The sequence below is a fragment of the Cuculus canorus genome, chromosome 31 (genome assembly GCF_017976375.1).
Source record: "Cuculus canorus isolate bCucCan1 chromosome 31, bCucCan1.pri, whole genome shotgun sequence".
In the NCBI taxonomy this organism is placed as follows: domain Eukaryota; kingdom Metazoa; phylum Chordata; class Aves; order Cuculiformes; family Cuculidae; genus Cuculus; species Cuculus canorus.
Window position 1 is genome coordinate 781,201 of NC_071431.1, and position 13,100 is coordinate 794,300.

The following is a 13,100-nucleotide window of genomic DNA, read 5'->3' on the forward strand; positions in this document are numbered from 1 at the left end:
CATATTTCCATGCAAAGAAGGGCAGAAACATCCCACACAAGACATCTCCCACCTACCATGGGTGAGGAGAGGTTGGGATATCCAAAACAGCAGAAGGAAGAGGAGAAAGAAGCTCTTCTGGAGCCCCTTTGAGTACTGGAAGCTGCTCTAAGGTCTCCCTATAGCCTTCTCTTCTCCAGGCTGACCAACCCCAACTCTCCCAGCCTGTCCATAGGAGGTGCTCCAGCCCTTGGATCATCTCCATGGGCTCCTCTGGACTTGCTCCAACGGCTCCACGTCTTTCCTGTGCCGGACATGGATCTGTTAGGTCTAATATCTATTAAATATCTACGCCCTTTATTCTTGGTTTCCCCCTGATGCTCCCTTTGCAACCCTTGGTGAAAGGTCCCCAGCAAGGAAGGTCCCAACCTTGCACTGGAGGGAAAAAAATGGGATGCAAGAAGGGACAAAGCACCTTGGCTTGCCCTTGGGGTTTTATAGTAGCAGGATTATGTTTGGGGCCAAAAGCCGCTTCCAGACCACCAGGAATGCTGAGTCTGAAGAGCTGTTAATAGGAGCGTCTGCCTGGAGAAGGAAAAAGAGGGACACGAGCCAAATTCAGCTGCCGGTTTATTGCTAGAGCTGAAATTAAATCAGGTCAGAAGCCCGGAGGTGGGGGTTGGGGGGCTGCAGGCAGAGTGATTTCACCCATCCTAAATTAAGGTGTGTAAAGTGAGGACTCTGGTGGCCGGACTACACCAGGAGCTCTGCTCCTACCCCCTCTGCACGTTAATCGGTAGAGTCATCATGCCACTCGTCGTTGCAGAGGTCCGTCTCGCAGCAGGAATACCGGGATGTGAGGTGGGACTCTGCGTCCGATGCCCGTTCCCGGCCGCAGTTCAGCATGGAAGTGCAGCCTTGCTGGTAGTAGAGGGTCACCTTCCCTGGGTGGGCAGAAAGGGGTCGGGGTTAGGAGAAAACAGCTCTAAACTAATAAAAACCAAGTGGTGGGCACTGAAGTTTCCAGGGGAGACTCTTAAATAGCACACACACAGTCGCACCGTGTTTGTTTTAATTACGAGAAAGACCTTAACGAAACACGTTGTGGTTGGACTCAATGATCCAATGGGTCCTTTCCAACCTGGTGATTCTATGATGATTCTATGTGCACATAGCATGAATTTATGTAACTTCTTTGCGAGACAGAGTCTCTCCATTGTCTGAAAGAGCTTTTTAACTGTACACAGGGCAACCTCCATCAAAAGAAGGAATTTGGCCCCTTGCTCCACTTCTTTCCCACATCACGTTCATCATAGAATAGTTTAGGTTGGAGGGGACTTTAAAGATCATCTTGTTCCAACCCCCCGGCCGTGGAGGGGATCATCATTGCATCCTCATTCATTCAAAAAAATAATCAATTTGGTTTCCCAAAGACAAGGACAATCCCAACCAAACCAGAGGAGACACATGGTGGTGTTGACCCCTCCACTCTACGTGCCTAGGGAGCTTTTGATGATGGCACATTTCTCTCTCCGCTCACAAGTCGTTTCGTTCGCTCCCCGGAAGCATCCAATGAAGGGGATCTTGTAATTGCAGACTTTGCATCGAAGAGCCTCAACTGCAGCAGATGGAGAAGAAAATGAGATTGGAGCTGGAGCTCCGTTCTGCACAACCATGAGGGGCAACCCCAGAGATTTAGAGCCTATCAGGGAAGGGATCAGGCGACACCTTCACTTACAGACCCGATAACGAGAGCTCTGGTCTGTAGAGGGAAGGCTGGATGGCTGTGGACACTCCACCCTTCTTGGCAGAGCTTTGCAGGCACACATGGCTTTAGGTGAACCAACCAGACTACAGATCCACGGGGAACAAATGTGGATGTGGATTCTGGAGTGGGGTTCATCCACAGCAAGACCTTCACAACAGCTCTGTGGAGCAGGCAAGGTGCGCATCTAGCCCAGGATCTAGCAACCTACAGCTGAAGGTCACAGCCCAGAGGAGACGGCTTTGGATCCCATATCACCACTTGGAAGTGAGTGGAAAAGTCGTATTGTCTTATAGTCCACTCAAGCGACAATAAGAAGGATTGCAGAGATTTCCCTCGCATGACTCTAAACTCAGAGTGGAGAACACCATGGAAAACCTGAGCTTGGTAAGACATGTCCAACCACCCTCAGATGTTCTCCTGCCTTTTATTCCATCCCATTTAACCATGACCCTCCACTTACCGACCCCAAAGCACAAGACAAGGGTCAGCCCCATGAAGAGAACCTTCATCTTGAGAAAGAGGACAGATCCTGCCCTCCCAGCTGCACCTCAGCCCAGACCTGGGAATGAGGATGACACAGGCAAGTTATTAATCCCTGGAATGAGGTTCCTCTGTCATCAACTGGGAAAAATCCATCAAAAATGACACAATGGAGATGTTTGTGATGTCCCTTTTGGGGCAAACCCAAGAACCTTGAGGGACATTGCTAGACAATCCTCCAGCACCTTAAAAAGTTGAAATACAGCAGTTCCACCTTTCTGTGCTCATTTTAGCAGCCATCCTGTCAAAGCAGAAACCTCCCATGTGAATAAAGGGATCTTATGAGGAAAAGCCTCATATTTCTCCATTTCCTAAGATGATTCCACCTCTTGTTTGGACACAGCACTGGGAATTGTACCGAGAACTGGGCAGATTTGGGCAAAGAAAGGGCAAGAAATAAGTGACTGCCCAATGTGGGGCTCAATCCCACAATCCTGAGATGAAGAGTCTCATGCTCTACCAACTGAGCAAGCCAGGTTGCCGTAAGAGCTCCCTTTCCATCATTTTTCTCACCAAAAAAGGGTAAATTTGGTGCTGGTTCACCGAAACGCCCAATTTCGTAAGTATGAAAGTAGAGATATTTAAGGAAGTGGAAGATCTTTGCCTGGAGATTGAAGAGGGTGCGTTGGGGTGGTGCACACAGACACAAACCACAAAGGAGACACAGAAATCCCAAAGCAAAACCCCCAAGAGAGGATCTCTTACCAGGCTCCGCTTTCCTCTTCGATGTCCAAGCATCCATCGGCCACGTGTGACTCCTGCCTTTATCTCTCTGCCGTGCTTGGGCCGAGCCAGGACCTGAACGACCTCAGAGCCGCTGGTGGATATTGTTTGGTGGGAACAATGCTTCTGCTCGCACCTGGGCAAACACAGCTCCTCAGCAAGCCCAGAGAGACCCTTCCAAGACACGGAGTCACTCCTTACATGGGTGAGTCTGCTGGTTCTCCGGCTGTTCAATCTCACATTGCGCAAAGAACCCCACCTCAGCTCCCAAATTTTGAAGGCCACTCAGGGTTAACTCGGCGGAAAAGACCCCCAAAGGTGGATTTTATAGACCTACAGAGCTTCTCTGCTTGAGAAGGCAACACCTTCACAAGTGTCCTTTTCAGACCAGCTAATTTTGGGTGTTCCTCCACTAATGGCACCGGTAACGAGGTTAAAAGTATGTGCCTCATCCCATTTGGAGGTCCTGCCAAAACGGAAACTCCCCCTTTCTCTATTCCTCTCCCTGCTCAGCACCACATACAATCATTCCGTTTGATCCCATTGGATGCAGTTATTCACGAAGCAGAGAGGAGACTGAAAAACAGAGTCTTGGAAGTGTTCACCTAATCCTGGGGCTCATTTCTCCTAAATCTGCAAATGGGACTGTAGAATCGTAGAACGATTTGGGACAAAAGGGACCTCAAAGCCCATCCAATTCCACCCCCTGCCATGGGCAGGGACACCTCCCACTGGATCCAGTTGCTCCAAGCCCCATCCAACCTGGCCTTCAACACATCCAGGGATGGGGCAGCCATGACTTCTATGGACAACCTTGTCCAGGGCCTCCTCATCCTCACAGGAGAACATTTCTTTCAAAGACCTCATCTCAATCTCCCCTCTTTCTGCTGAAAACTGTTCCCCTTCATCCTTTTCCTCATCAATAGCACCTCACCAGCTTTCCTGGAGCCCGTTTTAGTCCTGGAAGCTGCTCTAAGGTGGTCCCAGAGCCTTTTCTTCTTCAGGTTGAACAAGTTAGTCTCAGAACTTCCTATTCTATCCCCTTCTTGCCTGTATTATAGAATCATAGAAGAGTTTGGGTTGGAAGGGACCTTAAAGATCATATAGTTCCAATCCACCTGCCATGGGCAGGGACATCCCACTGGATCAGCTGCCCAAGGTCCATCCAACCTGGCCTTGAACCCCTCCAGGGATGGGGCAGCCACAACTTCTCTAGGGAACCTGTTCCGGGGACTCATCGCTCTCATGGTGAAGAAATTCTTCCTTATATCAAGCCTAAATCTGCCCCTCTCCGGTTTATCCCCACTGCCCCTCATCCTATCACCACAAGCCTTTATGAACAGTTCCTTCCCAACTTTCTTGTAGCCCTTTCAGGTCTTGGAAGGTCCTTCTAAGATCTCCTTGGAGCCTTTATGAACAGTTCCTTCCCAACTTTCTTGTAGCCCTTTCAGGTCTTGGAAGGTCCTTCTAAGATCTCCTTGGAGCCTTTATGAACAGTTCCTTCCCAGCTTTCTTGTAGCCCTTTCAGGTCTTGGAAGTTCCCTCTAAGATCTCCTTGGAGCCTTTATGAACAGTTCCTTCCCAGCTTTCTTGTAGCCTTTTCAGGTCTTGGAAGGTCCCTCTAAGATCTCCTTGGAGCCTTTATGAACAGTTCCTTCCCAAGCTTTCTTGTAGCCCTTTCAGGTCTTGGAAGGTCCCTCTACGATCTCCTTGGAGCCTTCTCCAGGTTGAAGAAGCCCAACTCAACAACCCTTGAGTTTCTTCTCCATCGCAAAGAACTTGGCCAGGAGAGGCAAATTCCTCCTCATGGCATCTACCAACGTTTGTGGTCCTCATGAAACACCCCCAAAATTCTTGTTTAGAGAGGATGGAAAGGGGAAAAAAAAGGAGGAACCGCCCAACGTGGGGCTCGAACCCACGACCCTGAGATTAAGAGTCTCATGCTCTACCGACTGAGCTAGCCGGGCTGTGGGAATCCATGCTCCAACTCCTGAGCATTAGTTGGGATGCAGGGAGAGTGGATTTGGGGGAGATTTGTCTCAGGAGAGGGCAGAAAAAGCTCCCTCCTGGCAGATTTACTTCTCCTGCTGCGTCTGCTGGAACACCAAATCCTTGATTTCCACCCAACCCAGACTCCCTGGGAGCACTTGGCAAAAAAAGGAGTGAGCGGCGGAGGGATGAAGGGTTCTGAATGCTCCATCATTGCGACACCAGCTCCAAAGGAGTTAAAAACCTTACAGAAAAAAAGCCTTTTTTTTCCCGACTGGGAATCCAACGCGGGGCGCTGAATCCTAACCACTCGACCACCAAGGAGTAGTCAGAGATCTTTTCCCTCCCCAAAATACCACCAGATATTTGGGGGCACAAAGGTTTTGGGTAGTGCTTGATGCACAGGAGGAGTTTTGCATGTTTTCCTTCTCCTTCCCTTTGCAGCCAAGGAGTAAAACCATCCCAAACCAATAGTTCCTTGCATTTAACTTCTGCTGACATCCAGTGGTGGATCTTTCTCCATGGCTTCTCCAACACCAGGGAGTCTAGAAGTGACCCCAGAAGGGTCTCGCAGCCACCAAGTGACTTCCCCCCCTCTTCCTGTCCCCAAACGCATGGGGGGTTCTGTCTGCTCCCATCGGAACTGGAAGGCTCTCCCAATTTTCCAGCTGCTGAGTTCATGGCGTACGTTCAACCGGGTGGAAGACATCTCAGAAGCCACAGGTTCCTCTGTTTCGAGGTGCAATATCGGAGCAGATTCCTGGCATCACAGTAGCTTTATAAAATACGCAGAGCCAAGAATACCGCGAGGGGATCCAGCTGATCCTTGGGATTGGACAGAACTTCAGGTTATCTACCGGTTTTTAGGCATTTCCTCATGTTGGTGTTGGGATATGAACACGGTTCAATCGTGACTCGGGAATCTTTCTCCAACTAAAGCACATGGATCTAATTTTACAGGGAATTCTCTATATTTCAAAGAGATTCCTGGACAAGCTGGAAAAGTGGGGCTGTGTGAACCTCAGGAGGTTCAACAAGGCCGAATGAAAGGTCCTACACCTGGGTTGGGGCAGTCCACAGTTTCAATCTGGAATGGGGGATGACGTGATTAAGAGTGGTCCTGAGGAGAAGGACTTGGGGTACTGATTGATGAGAAGCTCCACACGAACCAGCAACACTCACAGCCCATGCAGCGAACCACGTCCTGGGCTGCATCAGAAGCATCGTGGCCAGCAGGGAGGGAAGGGATTCTGCCCCTCTATTCCTCTCTTAGGAGACCTCATCTGGAGGATGGTGTCCAGTTCTGGAATTCTCAACATAAGAAGGAGATGGAGCTGTTGGAACGGGTCCAGAGGAGGCTCCAAGGATGATGCGAGGGCTGGAGAACCTCCCATCCGAGGACAGGCTGAGAGTTGGCGTTGTTCAGTCTGGAGAAGAGAAGGCTTCGAGGAGACCTTAGAGAGACCTTCCAGTACCTGAAGGGGGTCTACAAGAAAGCTCAGGATGGACTTCACAAAGGCTTGGGGTGATAGGACGAGGGGTATAAACTGGCGAGGGGTGGGTTTAGACTGGACCATAAGGAGAAATTTCTTCATGATGAAAGCAGTGAGTCCCTGGAAAAGGTTGCCCAGGGAAGTTGTGACTGTGCCATCCCTGGAGGTGTTCAAGGCCAGGTTGGATGAGGCTTTGGGTAGCCCAGTCCAGTGGGAGGTGTCTCTGCCCATCGCTGAGTGGTTGGAACTGGATGACCTTTAAGGTCCCTTCCAACCCAAACTATGCTATGATTGTACGATTCTCTTCAAGACCTACTGTGCCGCACGCAGCTGATGTGCCACACACGGTGGAATTGAAATGGGACTGGAGGAGGATGAGAAGGATGGAAAGAGCTCAGCAGAAAGCTCTGTAGTTTCTCCTGCGTGGGCTCTTTACACCCAAATTTCTCAAAGAATGGCAATCTGAAGAGCAAAGGCTTTAACAAAAGCAATGTAGGTCACAGGGATGCAGCGTGGAGGGGAAAGACCAGATTTAACGACGGCGGGTCGTGCTCTAGAGAGTTAATTGAATGTCAAGCCCGAGGTTTTGGCTGCTATTCTAGGTCACGTCCCAAGAACAAATAATTCCATCCAGGAGCAGGAATGCATGACTGCAAAGGCTCCCCCGCCACCCAGTCTCATTTATTTCAGCCCATTCGTGGGATGGGTGAATGCAAAATGAGTAGGGGGGGAAGGGAACAAACTCATTGCTTGGTTCTGAGCAGAGCAGAAACATCTCTTTGAGTGCAACATCCAGGAAGGGAGCGGAGCTCAGCCAGGAGCCTCAGCCTGAGCAAGAAGAGGGTGGGTGGGAGATGCAAAGGGAAGAGTTCAGAAGCATGTAAGTGATACTTGAGTCAAAGAAATAGAATCCTGGGATAGTTTAGGTTGGCAGGGACCTTAATGCCCATGTATTTCCAACACCCTGCTGTGGGCAGGGACACCTCCCACTGGATCAGGTTGCTCTAAGTCCGTCCAACTTGGCCTTCAAGACCTCCAGGGATGGGGTAGGGACGTCTTCTCTGGGCAACCTGGGCCAGGGCCTCCCTACCGCCATCAAAAAGCATTTCTTCCTGGTATCTCACCTCAATCTCCCCTCTTCCACATGAAAACTGTTCCCTCTCATCACCTCCTTTGCGCTCTCTGATCAAGAGCCCCATCTCCAGCTTTTCTAAAACCCCTTTCCACGCTGGGAGCTGCTCTAAAGTCTCTCCAGAGCCTTCTCTTCTCCAGGCTGAACAACCTCATCTCTCTCAGCCTGCCCTCGTATGGGAGGTGCTCCAGCCCTCAGAACATTTCCATGTCCTCCTCCGGGCTTGCTCGAACAGATCCATGTCCTTCCTGTGCTGAGGACTCCAGAACTGGACACAAGGCTCCAGTCACGTAGGGACAACACCAAGTCGTTCATAACAATGCAACAGAAAAACTCTATTATAGAACGATTAGGTTGGAAGGGACCCACTGGGTCATTGAGTCCAACCATCATCTCGGCATATGATCCCCAACGCTGGATAATTCCCATCGCCAGCTCTCTATTCAAGGTCCATCCCATCAAACCTGACTGAAGACCGCAAGGAAGTCCATGGGTAGGAGACAGAGCGCAGCCCATGGGATGGATCAGCAGGGTTCCGTAGTCACGCACAGACATTCTTCCTCCAACACAGGTGCCAAAGGGCTCAATGCTGTAGGGCTGAGCTTAAATAGAGCCCCTGGAGCACAGGTGGGGCTCCCACGTGGAGCTTCTTGGGGCCGTTAATGCTCATCAGTGCCCGAAGGTGGGCGTTGGTCCTTCCCTGGTAGGAAGATGGGCTGATGGTCCCCAGGAACACAGCAGCGTCCCTCTGTGTGAGCTGAGGATGTGGCTGCACAGAGACTTCTCTATCTGATTGGTGACGGGAAAAGATGAGGTTTGATGAAAAAGTGAGCTGTAAACGCAAATTATTCCTCTCTGTCGATGTGGGAAGCGAAGGCTGAAAATTAAGGATGTAAAACTGCGGCACGCCCCACCCGCGGCTGTTTTTAGGTTCAAAACACCCTTTAAAGAGCCACTAAATTAACTCTCCAAGTGCATAGGGGTGTCCTGTGCCAGCAGCTTGCAGAGAGGGGTTTAAGAAGGTAGAGGAAGTGGGGAGAAAACCCCAAAAAGAGGTGTTTCTGCCTGGTTTCGAACCAGGGACCTTTTGCGTGTGAGGCAAACGTGATAACCACTACACTACAGAAACCCACAAAACCTTATTTTTTGGGTAAAACTTCATGGAACTAAGAAGACGCCTTCCTTCGATCCATTTCCTGCAGGACAACTCCTGTTTCCCCACATGTCTTGCACCTTTCTTCACTTCTTAGGGCTCTTAGCCTTCTTTACTCTTCATCTTCGCTCAACAACAAACACAAAATATTTCTCCTCTCCCTTTCGCTACACCCGCACGCGTCGCCCTTCCTCAGCACCTCCTCGTGGTGGCCAAACCAAGCCACACAACCAAGGGAAACCCAACACTCTGCACAGCCAGGGCCGATTCCACAATTCAAAACGCTTCTGAATGGACAAAGCCCACCGTAACGACTCCTTCTCGCACACCCCAGGAAGGAGTTGGCATCTTCAGGCATCCTTTCCAAGGTTCATGCTCAACGTCCCTTCTCCGCTTGACCAAACCAGAGCTAAAGGCCACTGCACTGTCAACTTCCCGACCCAGAAAGACCCAACCCCTTCCATACCTGCCAGGTAGGGAGGGAAAAAACCCAAAAGAAGCGTTTCTACCTGGTTTCAACCCAGGGACCTTTCACATCTGAGGCAAACATGATAATCACTGCACTACAGAAAGCTGCACAGCTGCCTCCTGGGGCCCAGATTTCACAGGATGCAGAAGAAAGGTTGTTTCAACCAACATAAATGCATTCTTTGCAAGAATCAAAGCCTCCAGTGGTCGATTATCCATCAATTTCCAGCACTATCTCTATGTGTGCATCAGAATATGAAAAAGGAAAGGTTTCCTTCTGTTGGTGGCCCTTCTCAACTCTGCATTTCCAGCCCCGCTGCTCTACTTTTGGAAATAATACTTTGCTGAAGAGCTTGAAGGACCAACTCAACAAGGATGATGCTACCAAAGACCCAAAAGTGGTGTTTCTGCATTGTTTTGAATCAGGGACCTTTTGCACGTGAGGCAAATGTGATAACCACTACAGTACAGGGAGTGGATGAAATAAGTGTAATGCTCCATCCCTGCAATATGAGGAACCCAAATTCTCATGTTGGATCATAGAATCCCTAGGTTGGAAAAGGCCTCTTAGATCATCGAGGATGCTCCTAAATAGCCCCAAACCCTCTCCGATGTGCACCCTTCACCCATGTTTCTCCCCCACACCACACCTCCAAACCACATGGCTTTACCCCATTCGCTTATCCTCTTGCTCGACGCCGCCTGGAGCATCATCCCAAAGTGCGGAGCCGCTCTACTGACTCCAAGCGCTTTGCAAGCTCCGTCACAACTTACCTTCCCATGCAAAAGCTCCTCAGCTCACAATCGGCCACAAACAACCTCACGTCTTTTCCAGACAACAAAGGAAAAAGAACGGAAAAAGGGAATTTGGGGGCAAAAATGTGTAAAGATAAAGGAGGGGAAGTGGGAACAATAGGGGTATATGGAGCTCCCTGGTGGTCTAGTGGCTAGGATCCGGCGCTTTCACCGCCGTGGCCCGGGTTCGATTCCCGGTCAGGGAAATAACGATCACACTTTTGTGACATGAATCTGAATTTGTAAATCCTTTCTCCCCTCGGCTGGGTTTTTGCCTTTTTTTTTTTCTAGAAAGCACCAAATCCAGGGAGTAATAAAGCAGTTTATTGTAAAAAAAATGTAACCTTTTCTTCTTCAGGAGGAAAAAATTAATCTCAGCGCTTCCTATTCTCTCCCCTTCTTGCCTGTGTTATAGAATGATAGAAGAGTTTGGGTTGGAAGGGACCTTAAAGATCATTCAGTTCCAATCCACCTGCCAAGGGCAGGGATGTCTCCCACTGGATCAGCTGCCCAATGCTCATCCAACGTGGTCTTGAACCCCTCCAGGGATGGGGCAGCCACAACTTCTCTGGGCAACCTGTTCCAGGGCCTCCTCACCCTCATAGTGAAGAAATTCTTCCTAATGTCTAATCTAAATCTGCTCCTAAGGAGGCAGGAGAGGGGCTGAACCCACCACAATCCCACAGCAAAATGAGGACAGAAAGGTGAGTTTAGGGAGCCCGGCTAGCTCAGTCGGTAGAGCATGAGACTCTTAATCTCAGGGTCGTGGGTTCGAGCCCCACGTTGGGCGCTTTGCTTTTCCCCTCATTCTTACAACTCAGCTGAAAAGAATCCCCATTTTTTCCGTGCTCCGAATCACCACAAAATTCTCCCCAAAAGGGAAAAAAAAAAAACCCTGCGCCACTAAACAAAAAAAAATCTAATTTTTCACCTAAAGAAAATTAAATTTTTGCTTTATAAAGCATCAAAAAAAAAATCTATGTGGTAAAGCACAAAAAAAAATTGATTTTTAAGGAATTTTAGTTTCTTTTCTGGAGAGGTAGTTTCAATGTCAGGATGGCCGAGTGGTCTAAGGCGCCAGACTCAAGGTTTGTTCTTTCCCGATCAAAGGGTGTTCTGGTCTCCAGATGGAGGCGTGGGTTCAAATCCCACTCCTGACAGCTCAGTTTTTCTCGGTTGATACCTACCAAAAAAGTCTTAATTTTCCCCTTTTGCGCCTCTCCCTGCAGCCACAGCCACCCCAGTGCTGCTTGGTCACCCCACAAAAATGGACTAAATCAGTGTTTTCCCCCTCGGTGGGGAGCAAAGAGGTGGGTTGATGCTTTTTTTCTTTTAATTGATGCATAGAATCATAAAAATCACTATGTTGGAGAAGACCTCTTAGATCATTGAGTCCAAACATTCCTATCAATCCATGCCCTTAAGCACCTCATCTCCCCGTCTTTTAAATCCCTCCAGGGATGGAGACTCCACCACCTCCCTGGGCAGCCTCTGCCAGGGCCTGATGACCCTACCTGTGAAAAATTTCTTCCTGATGTCCAGTCTGAACCTCCCGTGGTCCACCTTGAGGTCATTCCCCCTTGTCCTGTCCTCTGTCACTTGGGAGAAGAGCCCAGCACGGTCCTCTCCACAACCTCCTTCCAGGGAGTTGTAGAGAGCAATAAGGTCTCCTCTCAGTCTCCTCTTCTCCAGGTCCCTCAGCTGCTCCTCGTCAGACTTGTTCTCCAGCCCCTTCACCGGCTTCGTTGCTCTTCTCTGGACACGCTCCAGAGCCTCAACATCCTTCTTGGAGCGAGGGGTCCAGAACTGAACTCAGTATTTGAGGTACGGTCTCACCAGTGCTGAGTCCAGGGGCAGAAGAAATTCCCTGGACCTGCTGGTCACGCCGTTTCTGATCCAAGCCAAGATGCCGTTGGCCTTCTTGACCACCCGGGCACACTGCCGGCTCATGGTCAGTTGGGTGTCCATCAACACCCCCAGGTCCTTCTCCTCGGGGCAGCTTTGCAGCCACTCTCCTCCTAGTCTGTAGCACTGCATTGGGTTGTTGTACCCCAAGTGCAGGACCTGGTGTTTGGCCTTGTTCTACTTCATGGAGAAGCCATGGGATGGCTGCTGGGACAACCTGAAGCGCAGCGATGAGGTGGAGGGTGCAGTGCAGACAGGGGGAAAAAGGTGGAAAATGGGCAGAAAAGCAAAAGCTGCAATAATTGATGCTACCTGCGATGGACCAGCGTGTAAACAGCCCCTAACGGGCTCCCTGGTGGTCTAGTGGTTAGGATTCGGCGCTCTCACCGCCGCGGCCCGGGTTCGATTCCCGGTCAGGGAAGGTACTTTTTCCTTTACCCCTCCTCTCAGATCCTATTTTTTTTAAGGGAAAAAAGTGGTTTGATGTTATTAGAAGATTCGCCCCTACGAAACACTCCCAAATTCCCTTTTTTTTTAATTCTGACACCATCCCACTCATGTGCACACTATCCTCAGCAGGACATCTTCTCCAGCTTATCATAGAATTATTAAGGGTGGAAAAGCCTCTAAGGTCATCCAGTTCGACCGTCAACTTGACAGAGATGGGCACAAAAATCATAGAATTCTGGTTTGGGGTGGAAGGGACCTCAAAGCCCATCCGGTTCCACCCCTCTGCCATGGGCAGGGACCCCTCGCTCTGGATCCAGTTGCTTCAAGACTTATTCAACTTGGCGTCAACCACCTCCAACCCATGTCTCATCTCCACATGACGGCTTAAATGATCTCCACAGGGTAGAAATGAAAGCATTGGCCAAGTGGTTGCTCTTTGCATTGGAAAGGACCTCAAAGCCCATCCACCCGCAGCACAGAGTTTCCAAGACCATGAAATTAAAGACAACTATTACTGGTGAGGGGAGAGTCATGGAATGGGTTGGGTTGGAAGGGACCTCAAAGCCCATTCAGTCCCACCGCCTGCCATGGGCAGGGACACCTCCCACTGGATCAGGTTGCTCCAAGGCCCATCCAATCTGGCCTTTAAGCCCTCCAGGGATGGGGCAGCCACCACTTCTCTGGGCAACTTGAGCCAGTGCCTTG

General features: G+C 49.9%; 6 non-coding genes across 6 annotated transcripts; 4 read left to right on the plus strand and 2 right to left on the minus strand.

The window, feature by feature from the left end:
* Positions 1 to 4,904: 4,904 nt before the first annotated feature.
* Positions 4,905 to 4,977, minus strand: TRNAK-CUU (transfer RNA lysine (anticodon CUU)). The gene has a single exon. It is a non-coding gene; the product is annotated as a tRNA-Lys (tRNA).
* A 3,703-nt stretch (positions 4,978 to 8,680) lies between these two features.
* TRNAV-CAC (transfer RNA valine (anticodon CAC)) lies at positions 8,681 to 8,753 on the minus strand. The gene has a single exon. It is a non-coding gene; the product is annotated as a tRNA-Val (tRNA).
* A 1,421-nt stretch (positions 8,754 to 10,174) lies between these two features.
* On the plus strand, positions 10,175 to 10,246 carry TRNAE-UUC (transfer RNA glutamic acid (anticodon UUC)). Its single transcript has one exon. It is a non-coding gene; the product is annotated as a tRNA-Glu (tRNA).
* Positions 10,247 to 10,757: 511 nt separating this feature from the next.
* On the plus strand, positions 10,758 to 10,830 carry TRNAK-CUU (transfer RNA lysine (anticodon CUU)). Its single transcript has one exon. It is a non-coding gene; the product is annotated as a tRNA-Lys (tRNA).
* Positions 10,831 to 11,090: 260 nt separating this feature from the next.
* On the plus strand, positions 11,091 to 11,200 carry TRNAL-CAA (transfer RNA leucine (anticodon CAA)). The gene is made up of 2 exons: positions 11,091 to 11,128; positions 11,155 to 11,200. It is a non-coding gene; the product is annotated as a tRNA-Leu (tRNA).
* A 1,094-nt stretch (positions 11,201 to 12,294) lies between these two features.
* On the plus strand, positions 12,295 to 12,366 carry TRNAE-CUC (transfer RNA glutamic acid (anticodon CUC)). Its single transcript has one exon. It is a non-coding gene; the product is annotated as a tRNA-Glu (tRNA).
* Positions 12,367 to 13,100: the final 734 nt, after the last annotated feature.